We start from the raw sequence: 17,060 nt of genomic DNA, 5'->3' as shown, positions 1-17,060 counted from the left end.
CCATCAATGACAAAGTACCATGTGACCTTGAAAGTACTTAGGCAATATATGCCCCAATTACAAAGCTTTATGTTTTCCGAGGCAGATCAAGTAATGAAGAAAGACAAGGGTGGAGGGTCCACTTAATGCTCTTAAAATTGACCAATAAAAACACACAGATATAAAACTGGTGCGAATGACACCCCCCCCCCCCCCAACCAAAAAACAAACAAAAAACACATACAAACACACTCCCATTTAAACTTATTGTCTTGCAATTGCTAAAACTTTCAGGGTTTTTTTTTAAACTTTTGGTGAGGACAAAGAACTATATGCGGTATTAACCAACATTTGCCCCCCAAAATCAAACTTTGATGGAGTAATATTTAATTAAGTCCTTAAACAGGGGAGTATATGCTGACTTCAAAGCACTGAATAATTTCATAAGTAATGACGTCATATGTATGTAATGACGTCACAAATATGACGTAAATTTCAGTTTTTTATGAATTTTGCAGAAAAATGTACATATTTCGTCGATATTTTAAATAAAAGTCACCGAGCGCATGTGTGTTCAGGATAAATATTTTGATATAATGTGTAGAATGATAATATCAATGAAATATGTCAATATTGTTCCTGAACACACATGCGCTCTATAAATTTTAAAGCTTAAATTGTTGAAATTTTGTCCATTTTGTCCTCTGTCTGAAAAAGGATATAAAATCGGACTAGTTTGTGACGTCATAAAAACAGAAATTGTGAATACACTGCTCTGGAACTATAATATTTTCTGTTAACTTATATTTCTCGTACAATTTATTGAATTCAGCACATTTCAGGAAGTTTTCAAAATTTGACTTTTGTGGGGGCAAACATATGCAATATACCGCATATAGTTCTTTGCTGTTTATTATTTCCGATTAAAATTTCTACTTTGATGAAAAAAAACTTCCTGTATCATACATTTAAAAAATTATAGAAGTGAACCACTTTTGACAACTAAAACATAAATACTATTGCAATATTACAGGAACATCCTTAACAATGAAAAGTCAATAAAGAGGAGAAAATTGTGCAAAGAAAGTCATAGAAAACTGAAATTATTGGGATTAAGTATTAACTAATTGTTCCTCCTCTTCCCTTTTGTTCAATAACTTTCTGAATTGTAAGACGATTTGAAAAATTCCTGCATTTATTGAAATGGTTACCTCTAAAGCTCTGTTTTTCTTATGTGACCCAAGAAATTGTTATGAATGGCAAGATTATTTTTAGACTTCTTACCCCCTGTTATAGCATTATATAGGCATCTCCCTTGGGGTCTCTCAGTCAATAGCATCTTTTTTTTCTAAGTTTCTTTGAGAGGAAAGAAAACTAATAATTTCAAATGTCAGCTTTGAAACAATTTTATTGTAAAACGTGATGAAAATGTCACAGTCATGACCAAGAGTTGGGCCTACGAAGGCAAGGCATCGTTCTAATGATTTAGATTACCTATAATAGTAACCTTGATGTTCATAATCAGCTAATTTTAACCCACACACTAGAGCAGGAATTCAGTGCAGTAACTGCAGCTTATGAGCTCCTATACATAGAAAGCTGTATGTTGTACAAGTCTCTGCCAGCCTTATAGAAAGCCTATCTTTTCTCCATATCTTAAATAAATCAATTTCAAAAATACTACAATTTTTTTTAGTTTCATCCCATATTGGATGTGTTTAGGGGATAAATTGAGAACATTTCTTAAAAGTTGTACCATCATATTTTTTTTCCTAGAAATGTGACAAAGGCATTAAGGATCAAAATTGTGCAGGTCACCTTGACAATAATTAGCAATAAAGGATGTAGTTCCTGCTACTGGAATGGACATCCTCTCAAAAATTACCTTAATCGACAATCCATAGGAATTGAACAATCTGCAGACATTTAAGGAATCCCTAATAATTAGTTTAGCCTGACAATTTACGTGAATTCCTGATCATTGCGCATTTGTTTTGTGTTTATGTTAACAGGTTTTTAACAGAACATTTCGCACATTTTTACAATTTGTAACATTTTAACAATTATCAGGAATCTGCTATCTGGACAATGTAGTAGACCTTCAAGTTAAACAGGCTGCACTTTAAAATCTACATTTTTAAAAAACAATTCTTCAAAACATGCAATTTCATTTAATTCTTTCAACTGGAAGGTATAATATAAGACAAATGACAATGATTTTTTTTTCTATAAAATTTTCAGTTTATCATGCAAAATCGACTTATGAAAAAAAAAAATTAAACACTGTTAAATGCCACTCAAGAATTCAAAGTACATATTGCAGATATTTTCAATACTATTCACTAATTTAAAAACATTAAAATTATATATTGTTCGAATTAATTACACATGTATATGGAACTCATTTCAAAATCCTTTATCTTTCCCTAAAACATTGTCCATGCAATGCTTGATTTTACCAAAATAAATGTGATGATTTTTCTAATCTCATTTGCGTCTTTAATTGGGTAAGCTAAAAACTGCTTAGATAATGGATGTCTCATTGCATCAAAAGACTTCCCAAAGTGCAGATTACAATGATTGCATGCATCATCTTGGCAAGCTTAGAGATCTCCAAAATGATATAAAATCGCCAAAGTTCATAAATTATTGACACAGATGCACTTATTCGGAAGCTGCAGATGCACAAGAAATGTCAACAGACAATGTTTTATTGAAATCAATATCCATAATACAGGAAGTGTTAACCACCAATGGTACGTGATCTGCAATCCTTGGTGGCCGTGGCCCACAGAAAAGTTATTTACCCATAATCCTCCCCATGGTTAGATGGTCATTTTTACATGGATCGTTTGAATTCTGATCAGTTTAATGTGCCCCAAATACCCAGAACGAGAATTATTTGTTGCATGCGTAGAAAATATTGACCTTTATTGCGTACCCAAGATAAGTGTAATTATACATGTTCATTCATTTATGACCTTTGGAAAATATTTCAGCTATATACTTTGTTTTAATATAGTAAAAAAAATATTTATAATGTATTAATATGAAAGATATTATGATAAAATATTCTAACTTGCTTATCAAAATTGTTAATTACCTTTGAAATATTCTTTTTTAAATCATTCTTCTGATATATGTGACAAAAAGTATTTTTCACTCCAAATTGAAGAAACGCATCTAAAAAATGTTATAATTGGTTCATGATATTGTATTTAATAACAGTTTTCTCAAGATGTATTTTTTTTTTTGTTTATACTTGTGTTTAATGATGTTCACAGCATGTCGTTGATTAAGGAATAACTTTGTGTTTTAAGGTGTGTTGTTCGCTCATCAGTTGGGGGAGGGAAATACATGTACATGTCACGACCAATCTGGCTTTCTATCTTCAGAAAAACAAGAACGACCTTAACCTCTCCCTGTATTGTCTGCTTCCTGCAGACATCTAGAGCAAGATCAGATTCTCTAATTTCATTAGTTAATGATTCATTAATGTAATTAAACACTACAAGAGCATTATGCAAAATGACTAAGAAGCTTTAATTGTGTCTTACATATCCTTTAAATCGGGCTCAAGGAATAAAAAACTTTCACCAATGCCGCAGGAAAAGCTACTGAATTACACACAATAGTGAAGTGACGAATCAATTTAAAACCTATTGGGGATTATGATTATGTAAAGTTCATCCATCACTGACCCTGGGTTTAACTCGGCTAATGTAACTGATCACACAGTCTTACCACAGAAAAAATAATCAAACCATAATCTACTTCAAACCCTGCCAATGAGCTGACCCCAATTAATCAACATTTTCCCATGTCAAGTTATATTGTAGAAATAAGAGTTTTTAGGAGTCAATCCAGTTCAGGGATAATTCCCTCTAGTAATGATTCAACGACGGCAATATATCCCACACAGTGCATAATGTTTAATGTACTGAACTCGTTTCAGAGCTGCGAAGTAACGCTCAAAACATGAGGTATACTTCCTTACTGTGTCATGTTTTTAAGAAAAAAATGATCCCACACGAATTCGACAGAGATAAATAATAAACAATATTGTAATATATTATACAATATAATTGCCTTACTGTGCAGTAAACTTTATTTTATAAACAAACAAAAATTATCCCACACATTACTTGCACATGCAGTTTTCTGAAATAAACAATATTAAAAAAAGAACCCACACGAATTCGACAGAGATAAATAATAAACAATATTGTAATATATTATACAATATATTTGCCTTACTGTGCAGTAAACTTTAATTTAAAAACAAACAAAATTTATCCCACACATTACTTGCACATGCAGTTTTCTAAAATAAACAATATTTTTTCTGGATTAGTAAACATTACCACTCACTTTTTGCTGTGTGACTGAAAAGAAAATCTCCTAAGACTGGATGAGCTAGGTCATTATAATGATGAAAAAAAAATAAAACCAATGCTTACTACAATAAATAAAAGTTCGAAAAATATGTTTACTTACAAAACCTACTTAAATTTTAATCTTTCATTACCTGATATGTCTGTAATCTTCCATATTTTTGACATTTTTTTTTTATCAAGCCTTGAATATATTTCTTAAAGCATAAAGGTGTAAAATGTGTAAAGTTGTAAAAGGTAACAGTTTTGCACCATGGGTTTAACTGTTCACATCGTCACCTGGGGTGTGCAATTAGCATCCCCACCCTACCCCAACATGATCATAATTTAAACAATTTGAAATCTACACTACACACGCTTCCATGTAAGTTTCAACTTTGATTTTCAGATTTTTTCTATATATTTCTATGTAAAACATTGATATTTACCACATTGTACTCCTACTGTCATGATTATAACAATTTAGAATCTACACTACCCCAGGATGCTTCCATATGAGTTTTAGCCATCCTGGCCAACTGGTTCTTGAGAAGAAATTTTTTAACAGATTTTTCCTATATATTTCTGTGTAAAACTTTGATTTCCCATTGTGGCCCCATGCCCTACATTTCTGGGGGTTGATTTGAACAATTTAGAATCTAAACAAAATGAATTTACATTTCAGCTTTTTTGACCCAGTGGTTCTTGAGAAGAAGATTTTAAAAGATTTTTCCTACATATTTCTATGTAAAAGATTGATTCCACATTGTGGCCCCGCCTTTAACCCCTGGGGGTCATGGTTTGACTTTTATCAGCAATTAATTTCTTTTTCCAGGATGCTTTCAATTATTTTAATTTTCAGCTTCTCTGGCTTTGTGGTTCTAGAAGAAGATTTTCAAAGATTTTTCCTATATATTTTTATGTAAAACATTGTATTCCCCAATGGGACAAAGTTGTTTCATACACAGGAATAGAAATGGGTCATGTTTGAACAATTTATGAATCTTTGAAATTTGACACATTTTTACTTTCACAAAAAATTTCCAAAAAGTTTAGAATGATAAGTTCATATGGTATGCAAATGAAGATTTTTTAGGTTCACGCATTTTGAAATAACCCTTTATTTTTATATATATATGTATAAATTATATCCCGCCTCATAATTTTGTCCCAAAATAAAAAATTATTAACAAAAAAATTCCCCTTCACTTTTTATTTTTGTAAATCCAAGTTTTTACAAATTGGTATGGCCTTCTTGAAAGAAGTAAAATGTGAAAAGTTTACTTACAAAACCTTCTTAAATTTTAATCTTTCATTATTCAATATGTCTGTTATCTTCCATATTTCTGACATTATTTTTTTCAAGCCTTGAATATATTTCTTAAAGCATAAAGGTATAAAAGGTGTAAAGTTGTAAAAGGTAAAAAGGTATAAAAGTTGTAAATGTTTAAAACATGTAAAGGTATATGGGTGTAAATGTTAAAAGGTATAAAAGAAGTAATGGTGTAAAAGTTTATGTACAGTAAAAGGTTGTAAAGGTATCAAAGGTGTGATCTGGTACCAATTTCAAATGTGTAAAAGTGTTAGATGTTTTAAGTTGTAAAAGGTATCTAAAAGGTGTATAGGTATTTAAAAGGTGTAAAGTTGTAAAAGTGTTAAGGTATAAAATGTGTAAAAGGTGTCCAGGGTCCCGTTTTACAAAAGGACTTACGACTTAAGACCAAGTTTTAATAATTCATATAACTTTTTAATTAGCATTGTGTCGAAAATTATTTTAAACTTTTAAAAAAGAATGTTGCAAGATATTATTACACAGACAATTTCAAAGAGAATTATTAATTTTTCAAAATTTTACAATAATCTGAATTTTTTGGTCTTAGCCGTAAGTTCTTTTGTAAAACGGACCTTAGGTGTCCACCACTCCTCCTAATCCTGCAGTGTTTTGATGCTAAATCTTAAGATGAAGTTGATAATGTGCCTATGCAATGTGAACTTGATTTTTTTCCCCTGTTTTCTCAGGAAATATCAATTAAGGAAAAAAAAAAAAGTGTCGAAATTAAAATAAAATATGGTAATTATAAACAGTTGAAGTTTGATCAATATCTCAAATACCATGGATATATGAAGTCAGTTTGGAAAACAAACAATGATTTCTTTAGAGTATTTAAAATTCAGTATCTTGAATGCCCAGGTATTTCATCTTTTTTTTCTTGGTCCCATTGAGTTTGATCTATAAGGCTTAATTGACCGCCTTAGTATGAAAGTAAAAAAAAAAATTTGGTAGAAACAAATGAATTCATAACAAGACATGTTTGTAAAACACTTATGCCCCCTCCCCCCAAAATGGAATTTTTCCAAGTCCAAAAAGGCATAACTCTCCCAAAACAGAAGTTGACCTAGGCATTCATGTGATATATCTGTATACTAAATTTCATTTCAGTCTGTGCAAGGGTTGTGAAGAAAATGAACGGAAACTAAGTGAACCGACAGACCGACAGACAGACCAACAGACAGCAGCAAAGCAATATGCCCTCCCTTCTTCGAAGGGGGGCATAAAAATTATTATCAGAATTCAAGAAAACACAATGTTGGTGGTAAGACTGTAATTAGCAAGTTTCCCACAAATTCCTTCTGATTGGTCAAACCGCCTTAAGATTCCGCTTCTAGTAACACTACTACCTCCTAGACGGTAAACATCCTTTTCCATTCATAAGCAAGAATAAGCAATCCTACAGTAATCTTAATTTTCATAACAATTATCAATTTCAATTTATTTTTCTCTTTAATTGTAAATACCACCTCTCACTGGAGTCAATTAAAGAATGATTCGGACTCTGCATATATGTTTATAATTAAATTTCACCCCCCCCCCCCCCCCCCTATCTTGAAAAGTGGGAGGGTATATAGACAATCAGATTTTTCCGTCCGTCCGTCTGTTACACTTTGGGGTACCCATCTCTTATCCGCAACTCCTTTCATACCACTGAAGGAAATTTAATGAAACTTTCACAGAATCTTCATTACATATTGCCATTGTGCACCTCCTATTTAACTTTTTGATCTGACATATATTTTGGATTTTCCAGAGCAAAACATGGACACTGTCATTATATTCATATGGGAGGCGGGGGGTATCGTTTAGTGAGCTCATTGCTCACAGTACCTCTAGTTTATCTTCACATTGGCATATATTTAAAAATTTATAGTTTGGGAATTTCATTTCAATTTTCTTTAATTAATGAAATATATCCATGCAATCATTTATTAGTTATGTTCCAGATATGGGAATTTTAGCAATTGGGAAATTTGAGACAAACAGATTTAAATTAGTAAGAAAGCTAGGCCCATGCAGAGCAAATTAATATTTTTTCAACAAATGGTTTAATCATCAGATGTTAACATGATGGCCTATGGGTCAAAAAATGGCTTCAATTTTTTATATTTACAGCCTTGTTTCTTTTAGATCTCTTTAAATTTTGGTCATGAATACTGTAAAATCAGATATTTTCCTGGGGTCAAATTTTCTATGATTTTTGGAAAAAATAGCGGTTTGTGGGGATTTGCTTTTGTGGTTGGAAAATGTTTAGTAGTAATGCATAAGAAATTTACAATTCATGGTTGTCTTAAATTTGTGGGTCTCACCATACATGTACCTCGAATACAACAAAAATTAAATCCCTACCGAAATAAGTGATTTCACAGTATTTTTTTCCAATATACTGATCAACTTTTCCTCCTATTACACTTTTATTAAATTAATTAAGTCAGTTAATATCTCAATGAAAACCCAATTTTCACGTTTTTATTTCCCTTGAACTTAAACTTTTTCTTTCAATTTCAAAACTTCTATAATAAAAAAGTGGCGAAAAAGTGAATGCGTTAAAAAAGAATTTTTCAAAATTTGTATATGCTTCAATCTGAAATTTCTAAAAGAAAAAAAAAGAAAAGGTTTATCTTACTAACATACTTTCTTTTTTCTGAATGTTATCCAAGAACCTCATATATTTTTATATTTGGCCTAAATACAGAATTATTACAGATATGTCCAATCTAGGCAACATTTATTACAGTACTCAAACAAATTAATATCAATAAATGGTAAATTCTGAAAATACAATGATACTATAAATTTGTCTGGTGTAGATAAGATTTTCATTAGCAGCTCTCCGACAATTTATTTTTGATTGGTTAAACAATCTGAAGTCTTAATTAATTTTCATTCGCAGTTCTACCTCCAAGATGGGAATTTCTATTTCTCATTCATGAATTTATTTTTCATTCATAAAAATATTTGCTGAAATCCAATTTACAACTTTAATGTGACAATGATTGGTAATACATAAATATATGTATATAAATGTATATATATTATATAAATACATAATTATAAATACCTTTAATATATTTAACAAACTTGTTAAATTGAAATTAATTATTTTTCCATTGAGTAAGTTATTAAAAATGATTAAATTTTTCAAAAGTAAAACATTATAGTTTTATTAAAATTATATTAATATATATAACAGGAATTTTCTGATTGGCTTTCTTTATCAATTGCAACCACTAAAAGGTAGCAAATTAATTTTTGCGTCTTCGATTCCTGTGGTTGCACTATACCGCAAAAAATTATTTAAGGGGTACACTTTAGGATCATCAAACTCTTAAGATTTAATAGAACAGTACTGCCATGATTATGTTTTGTAAATTCATTCAGGCACATGAATAAAAGGTGCACGAGAACAGGTATACGCAATTTAACTTCACTAAACAAGTAGCTTTTGGTCACTCTTTGTAAAATTTTGCCTAGTCCTAATTGAAAATAATTATTGTTGTGTAACAGTACTAGTCCACTCAAACAACAATTAAAATCTTTAGTCTAACACTGCAGATGTCAATTTTATATGATCTATCAAAATAATTTTAATAAAAATATAGATAATAATGCCTCCAAGCCATAATCTAAAATACACTTAAAATTAATTGCCATCAAAATTAAATCGGGATTTTCATTTGAAGCTAAAACAAACAGCTGCATCATCAACCACCCCAAAAAATCACATGTGTCACATGCATTGTAGTGTAACTAACTATTACTTTCAGTCGTCTGATTTGGATGAAATTCACAAGAAAATCGAGCCATATTGTATACACAAGCACTTATTTTAATCACAGTCTCAAGACAAAACACAAGATTAAAAACTGGAAAATAAGAAAGAAAAACTGCCATATTTTGTTTGTAGCTATCAGTTTCGATGTCACCCGCTCAACGAAGACACGTCCACACATGTTGCAGAGGCACCACTTATCATACTTGCATGTATAATACCCAAGGCATATTAAAAATACTTTGCGATTGTAATTTTTGCATTTCACTATATAAATTCAATAGAGCCCCACCCAAAAATACCCGTTATACGGTAGTATGGCTGAAATTTATTTTTCAAAAAAAAATACAATTTTTCTTTTAAAAATTTACAGCTTTTATTTTTCTTACAGAAAATATAGTAACACATGTTGATAACAAAGTGCGAGGAACGGAAAATTTTGCTTTGTTATAATTAATTGTTAAAGATGTGAAGTTTACAATACATTTTAAAGTTCTGGGTAATAAAAATTACTTCCCTGTAAGCACCAATTCATTATAACTATATGTGTGTGTTATAATGTGTATTATATGTAATACTGTGGTAATCATTTTTATGTAACCAATGTTGGGTTTTTTTAATACCCAGGAACAGAGAAGAAAAACTTTACTTTACTTTGAAATAATGCTTTTCACTATATATGTTATCTATATATGAACAATAACCCACTGAACAAGTCCCACGAACATTTATATTCATGACTGAAAATGATTCTGGTGTACAATATAATAAACGTAACCTATCATATTCAGTTAACTCTATAGATACATATTGACATCAGAAATACAGAAAACTATATATTGACTTAAATGTTAGTGACCAGTTGATATGCTTTTCGGTGATTAAGTCAACATATTTATATCTTTATTAATACTTGATTAACCTCATGGAAGAGCCTTTATTTGTAAACAGAAAAAGGAAAATTGCCAAATCTTTTTTTAACTTTTTACAGATTGGAATGTCAAAATCATAATGATTTAAAATTAAAAACAGTTTAGAAGAAACCTATCCTAAAAAAGGTTCATCAGAAGTACTGGATGCCACTCATGTTTTCAAAATTTACATAATTAACCTGCATGTTTGAAAAAAAAAAATACCCAGAACAAGCTGACAATGTCAATTGAATAGGTTTGTCAAATAGTACATGATTTGTCCGTACGATGAAAAACGAATTCATTTTTTTTCTCTTTATGTGCATCATAAAGATTTTAGGTGTCTTTTGAAATCACTAGTACCTTATACTGCACATTTATTTACTTTCTTTCAAATGCTGGTATCTGTTTTACATGTATGTATTTAAATATACAAAGATGGGGTCCTTTGTCGATTCAAATTACAAACAGAGACAATTAACTTAGTAAGAATTCATAAAAACAAAGAGACCATTCGTCTTTATATATATAACCTACTATTGTACTCCCTGTAAAGTTAGGTAATAGGTAGTATGAATCATTTTGAAACTGACGTCTTGATTTTGCCAGGTAAATCTTAAGGTGTGAAGTAGGTAGACTTGATTGGCCAATGTCCAGCAATGAATCACTTCGTGAGCCAGGTAGAGAGCTAAGAAATAACAATAGTAGACCCATTGGCTCGACTGCTTCCCAAACAATTGATGTCCAGGAAATGTCTATAAAACTCCTCCAACTCTTATTTATACCATTTAATATTTCAAATTTCTTGACATTTCTTATCATAGGTGGCAAGTGAGATATTTAATCTTACCTTTTTTTTTCTTTTTCAAGGCAATCTGTACTTGAATTGTTTTCTCCTTGTACACCTGCTAATTATGTAAACTTAAAACAATTTTACTGAAATTTAAGATACAAACGTACAAAATAATTATCAAAATCAAAGATTTTTAAATCAATAAAAAACATGCAAAATTTTTACAAACTAAGATCAATGAAAAATAAATTTCACTATTGCTCTTTTCTAATCTACATTTTCTTACACTAAAAATAAATTTTATAAGTACTCAATTACATTTTCTTGAGGGCTTTTACTTCTCTGTTTTATATGATCGATTAAGCATTTATTTGCGGCTTAATTATTACATCCGGATTTTCTGATCTCCAATCTTGTACTTAAATGCATAATTTCCAATGCATGTACAGATATATTTTTTTTCATATTATATAAATTTACAAATATGATTTGCATGTCCATTGGCTTTGCAATGTTTTATGAAAAATTACATGCATAATTGTAAAATATTTCATTGTTTACATTTTAGGAAAATACATCATATTCTGGACAGTGTTAATTATCCAAAACCTTAACTTAATTACATAAATTGTACTTTTAAAAGTAAAACATTACAAAAATTACTTTAATTAATCATAAACATACCTCAGATTCACGAACTTCTTTTGCTATGTGGTGTACAGCACAACTGTTTTGCAATTGGAAAAAAAAAATAAAAGCATTATATTATGTTGATCGAGCTATTATTTTTTCAATTAAAATCAAAATAACATAAAATATATGATAAATAAGATATTAAATTAGTACACATGCATGTTTGTGTGTCAAACTGGAATGCGAGAGCTTTCAAGCAAAATGATGAATTTTGAAAAAATAAATATTTTTGTTACTCAGTACACATGTAAGTACAAAACCAGCCTTCAACAAATAACAATAATTACACATGTAAAAAAAATTTAAATACTTGACCGTATTTTGACACAATGAACATGCATACACTACAGAACTCGTTAACATCAGTCTTTCTTCACTTAAAACAATCACTTTCTGTATTCAACTGCTTCATGAAATTTACATCACCACAAATGAGTTCTTTACTTTAAAAAAAACAAAACAAATGGGTAACTAAGTACAAATAAACATGCATGAATATTTAATGTTAGAAACTGCGCACAACTTGAAGATTATTTATATTGACAATTAACCACGTTTTATTTGTACTGAATCTGTTGAAATTTAGGTCTTGGTTACGCGCGACATGTAACGTCGTGATTCTGCGGCACATTACGTCGAGTTTATGTGCTGTCAACAAGGTGCTTGATTTGCATATACTGTGTCTTCCACGTTAATTAGTTCTTCGTTAGAAGCTAACCAGCCAAGTGACCATGTGGCAATTTGCTGCTAATCTGACACATGTATATTTATCTTGTAGAATTCAGTTAAAACTCTTTTGTTGAATTTTAAGATATTCTAATCCATCACCGTCACACAGAGTTATTCAGCTTTGCCACTTTAATAACTTTTGACGACATCCCCAAATGAATTCTAATTACATGTCATATTTAATTTCCAAGGAAAACATTTTAAAAAATTATTATTCAAAAATTCATGTGTCATTTCACAATGACAAATAGTAATTTTTCACAGAAAAATGTCCTTTTTCATTTATTAATGAGTAAATGTTTTGCATTAAATTTTAATTTTTCTCAACAGCTTAAAATTAATGATAGTGGAGAAGAAATAACAAATTATGGTCCTTAAATTACAAATTGCGGTTCCTTCAAACTGTTAAAAAAACTAAGTACTTCGAAAGTTTAGCAAAGAAAGTCGTTTTTTTTTTAACTTTAATTGGGAATATTTTAAAATCATACATTGCAAAAAAAAGTATTCCTATGGTTAGAACCAATGTGTACATGTTGTACATGTCTTACTAACTCCCTTAAATACTCTGTATTAATTTTATACTTAGTTAACTAACACTTATAAGGTTGCATGGATCTTGATCAAATGTCTCCAAGAACTTTAATATACTGAACATTTAATACAATTATATACAGCTGTACCTGTCCTAAAACACCAAAAGGTATTAATGCCGAAATATGGCTGAAATATTGACGACTAAGTGTAAAATCATGTAATCACATACTGCTGGGGCAATAAAAAAAAAAAAAAAAAATGTGTAAAACAACAATAAATCAATAATCAATCAATCAAAACTTAAGAAAGAATTCTTAGCAATCTTTCTCTCTATCTCTCATACTACAAGGGATTGGTCATCTATATTCCTTATGATAAAAGTATGCAACAATATGTGTATCAGAAAGAATCATTCTTCTTTTGCTGCAGAATGGGAATTTATTGATTAGTATGTGGTATTCTGATAATTACAGACATTGCTTCAAAGTAGGTGGCAAAACTTCTACCCCCACATCTAAACAAATACTGTGGTCAGACAGATACAGACCCAATGAAAAGGCAAATATATCACTTTTATCTGCTCCTAATGCATCTCTATTTTCTATTGATATTAACCAACTACAAACAACCACTAGCTAATCAGGGAATCCCTGTAACTCTATTTGTGTATGACCCCCTGCAGATTTTGTCAATGAACGAGCTCCCCCCATTCATGATTTCTACCCACACTCTTCAGCCTTGAACTCATATTGCCTATGTGTTTAATCAAAATTACTGGAATTAAGGTTCCTCCTAAACATGTGGCTTACATCTTACTATGTATATAACAAACAGAACATGATTTTTAAAGCCCTAACTCTTGCATGGTGAGCAGGGAGACCAAAGACAAAGTTGTCCCAGCATGAATCCATTTTTAATTCTTTTCATTATTAAGCACAAATCATTCATAAATTCTCTTTTCCTTAAAATTATTAAATTGCATAGCATTTGATAAAATTCTGGACATGCATTTTGATATTGCCAAAATAATAATTTACTTGACAATTGTCAAGAAGTAAAGAAAAAAATATTTTCCATTAATATACCTAGAATATGTCAAACTAAAATGTATATAAAGCTCATATCTACTGTTGCTTAAGGAAAATTTGTTGGTAAAAATGATACAATTTTTTGACAATCATACACAATCCATTTATTATGAGTATAATTATGGCACAGGTGTAGCATCAATTAAATAGCAATAAACTGTGGTATATTTCCAGGCCTTGTGTATTTCTTTAAAAATTTCAGGATAAATAAATACAGATTAAACTGACATGCCAAAAAAAAAAAGAACAGTTTTTGGAGGAGCTCTGTTCAGTGAGTCACCCCTCACAAAAAAAAGGTGCCACACGGAGTTTTTGTGTATGAAGCAGCCCCCCTGACCATCCTATACCTCCCACTCCCTGTCTGGACAAATCACCCCCTTTCAATGCTCCTGGTGTGTTTGATGCCACAGTTCATGAGTTTATGATGGGTCTGAGTGACCTCTTTTGCTGGTACCATTCTCATTCATAAATCTATGTTTACTGGGTATTAAACACACTCTGCGCTTGGCACAGATCTGTGAACTACCACAATGCAAGACATATATGTTTTTTTATAACCTCCAGATGTGCTATAAATTTACTTATACAAAGAAATCTGATGGGGAATTAAACTGGTCATTCAAATATATTCACCCACAAGTCCTTGTATAAAATATATACAATGTCAAGATAAATCTGGAATTCTCTGATAGAAAATTAAAACAGTTCTGTGAGACTAAGTCCTTATGTTGGTAAACCATTATGTAGCAATTATCTAACTTTTAAAGTGTCTGCATCATGACTTCTGGAAAGTAATTTAGCATGTTTTGAACAAAAGAACATATCCCCAATCCATTAATTAATCAGTCTGGACTCTAATGGATTCAAATTAAACTTTAAAGTCACAAAAGTACATTTCACTATACATAAAGATCATTAATTTACTAGCTTTGTTTTATTTTAGAAAGATACAGTACATTTATTGATAATTAGAACTGACTTAACTACAACTGACATAAAGGATTTGTCAAAATTGACAGGTGCTTGAAAAAAATATATATATACCTAGAGTCAATTAAATATTGACAGAATTCTTAAAAATATACAAATACTGATTACTTTAAGTGTTTATTAAGCATATAAATGATGTCAATTTTTACATGATTATTTAACTTGATCCAATTATTATTAAGATTTAGAGTTCAATAAAAATAAACTTTTTTGGTACATGAACCCTCAACAATATTTTCAAATTCACTTTATAAGTATTAAATGTACTAACTTACTTTGTAAGTATTGTACTATCTTGTGATGGTAAAAACACATTTAGCTGTACTCAACTACTAGTACCGCCTACTTCAACAATATTGAAGTTTCATTTCAAAGCAATCTGGTGTCAAGTACAGTACATCTCTATATAAGCTTTTACATATAAAGGCCACAAGATGATAAGTACAAACACACGCATACTTGCAGTCAGACAATTAGTACATGTATCATATAATAAAGCACCTCTTTGATAATATGAGTACTGAAAATATGAAACAATTGAATAAGTTCACAAGTGATGGGTATGATAAATGATCCTGTTTTCATTTGAATAAAGTATTCATCTGAGAACTTTTATGACCGTATCTTTTTATGAATAGAAAAATAACTTTAAACTTCAAGATGGTTTACTTCAAGTTATTTATGTGTCAGAAATTTATAAACTCAAAGTTTATAACCATTAAGAAGCTATTATAAAACAAAATACTTTTAACAAGATGTAAACAAAAAATTCACATGTCACTCTCTTAAGATGCAAATGTACTGTTTTTTATCTCCCTGAGAATATCAAGAAAGCCTTTTATCATGAGACTGAGATATCCATAGAATTCTTGGCAAATTTAACCTCAAGCAACATCATTTTAAAATCTTTATTAATATTCTATTAAAAAAAATTTTAAAATGACAACTTGAAATTTTTAGATCTCCCATTTTACTACTTCTCATATAGTTAAACATGGGTATCATGAACACAGATATCTCCAATATCATGGATATCTTGCAGTGATTTTGGAAGTCCCCAATTGTTTTATGCATTTTACACTGGATATCTGGAATCCTCAGATATTTCTAAAAATTAAATTACTTGATCACATTGAGTTTTGTAATAACAAGCTTAGTCTGTATTTGTAATTCTATTAGACAAAAAATTCTCCTAGTCTCAGTTATTTTTTTTCACCTTCTTAGATGTGCAGATAATATATTAATTTCTATTAAAATGTTGAAAGGAGGGGTTTGAATTTATTTGTGTATTTCTGGAGATAAAATAAGCTCACGACTTTTTCTTCATGCCAAAATGTTCCAGCATAGAGATCTATAATACTCTATAGTGTCCACTGTTTATATTTAAGTGACCAGTAAAGTGAGGTTTGGAATTTTACACAGTGTTATGTAATAGTTTTTTGATGTGGCTTTGTGGTTCCCTTGTTGTGAGGTAAAATGTGTTGACCTCATTGTAATGGAAACAACAACAAAAACCTTATATTTAAACATTTCAATTTCTTTGTAGACTATTTCCCTTTGATCATCCTTGTAGCCTAAACTCTCTTTGAAAAGAAATAACATTAATTTTTATGTATATAGATAAACATATCTCCTTTCCTTAAAGTCCAGTCGATTCTTACTAAAGATTAAGTGTGCCAACATTGGTACATATTGGATTAGAACATATAGAATACGTTTCATTACATAACCCATCACATTAGCTGTGAGTCAACAAACAAATTCCTCTCACCGCCCACGCAGATATCCACTCATTGTAGGTCAAATGAAATGCACAGAGCCTGTAGCCCTTAGGTTATATAGTCCTACATGTCTTTAAAAAATCT

General features: G+C 30.3%; 1 protein-coding gene and 1 long non-coding RNA gene across 4 annotated transcripts in view; one reads left to right on the top strand and one right to left on the bottom strand.

Moving 5' to 3' along the window:
* Window positions 1-17,060, top strand: part of LOC134280903 (runt-related transcription factor 1-like) — a 66,505-nt gene that overhangs the window by 38,269 nt on the left and 11,176 nt on the right. The gene's annotated exons all lie outside the window — the stretch shown is intronic.
* LOC134280907 (uncharacterized) overlaps window positions 1-17,060 on the bottom strand; it is a 42,449-nt gene that overhangs the window by 25,280 nt on the left and 109 nt on the right. The window contains exon 2 of the long non-coding RNA XR_009994984.1: window positions 11,219-11,273. This is a non-coding gene — a long non-coding RNA (uncharacterized LOC134280907). The remainder of the gene's footprint in view (window positions 1-11,218; window positions 11,274-17,060) is intronic.

This window comes from Saccostrea cucullata, unplaced genomic scaffold (assembly GCF_032062105.1).
Source record: "Saccostrea cucullata isolate Sc308-1 unplaced genomic scaffold, CSIRO_AGI_Scuc_v1 ctg422, whole genome shotgun sequence".
NCBI classification, from domain to species: Eukaryota; Metazoa; Mollusca; class Bivalvia; order Ostreida; family Ostreidae; genus Saccostrea; species Saccostrea cuccullata.
The sequence above is the reverse complement of the archived record's forward strand: the minus strand, read 5'-3'. Positions and strand labels throughout refer to the sequence as shown.